Below are 1,247 nucleotides of genomic sequence, written 5' to 3'. Positions count from 1 at the left end.
ACAAACCATCTAAGATTATTTTTATTCTCCACTTTTTCATCATCACATTTAACTTTTCGCTCTTCCCCGGTGTGGGGATTTATCCATTTATCTATTTATTTATATGTTCATCCGTTCACGTATTTATTTATTTGTCCGTCCAGGTGTGTTCATTCTATCTTCATCCCGTTTATGATTTACTTGTCGCTTCCCTAATTATTTATTTTCTTGTTCATACATTCATTTATTTTTCTTGTTCATCTATTTTGCTTTCTTGTTCATCTATTTTGCTTTCTTGTTCATCCATCTATTCATTCTCTTCATCATTTATATATTTTCTTCTTCATACGTTTATTTTATTGTGTTCATGCCACTTTACTTGTTCAGGTAATACGTAATTTCTATTCATTCCATTTATTTATTCTTGTCCATGGGGGCTATATATTTATTTTCTTGTTCATAGGGGCCATTTAATTTTTCTGTTCATGCATTTATTTAGTTGGTCCATCATTTATATTCATGTGTCTTGTTCAAATCCATTCTTACATGTCATGTATTATTCATTTTCTTATTCATCCATTATTTATTTTCTTATTCCTCCATTATTTATTTTCTTATTCATGGCCATTATTCATTTTTTCTTGTTTCATCCATTTTTTTTCTTCAATCGCATTTATTTATTTCTTTTTCATCCTTCTTGTTCATTGTTCTTGTTCATCTCATTGATTATTTTCTTCTTCATCCTTCTATGTTATTTTCTTGTTCTCCATTTATTTTCTTGTTCATCTTTATTTTCTTGTCATCCATTTTATTTTCTTGTTCATAGAGGGTCCATTTATTTCTGATTCCGCCATTTTTTATTTTTTTTCTCCCCAAATTTTTTTGTTCTTTCCAAATTTTAAATTTTTTTTTTCCTCCCAATTTTCTTCTTCATCCAAAAGCGTTACCATTTATTTCTTTTTTTCTCCAATTTTCTTTTCACTTTTTTTCTTGTTCATCTTTTTTTTCATTATCCTTTTTTCTTGTTCATCCAATTTTCTTTTCATCCCATTTTTCCTTTCTCTTGTATCTCTCCCTTTTCCCCCATTTTGGGGGTCCCCCCAAGAAGCGGGGGTGGGGCTCCCTTCAAATCGTAACCTGTGGGGGTTTTTCCCCTCGAGGGGGGTCTTTTTTAAATGTCCAAAGGAGGGACAGGAGGCTAGTTTTTTTATTTTTCGGGGTTGTGTGACATGTTTTTTTTTTCTTCCACACCTTTTATTATATTCCCC

Source organism: Penaeus monodon, chromosome 24, assembly GCF_015228065.2.
Source record: "Penaeus monodon isolate SGIC_2016 chromosome 24, NSTDA_Pmon_1, whole genome shotgun sequence".
NCBI lineage: Eukaryota > Metazoa > Arthropoda > Malacostraca > Decapoda > Penaeidae > Penaeus > Penaeus monodon.
The sequence above is the reverse complement of the archived record's forward strand: the minus strand, read 5'-3'. Positions refer to the sequence as shown.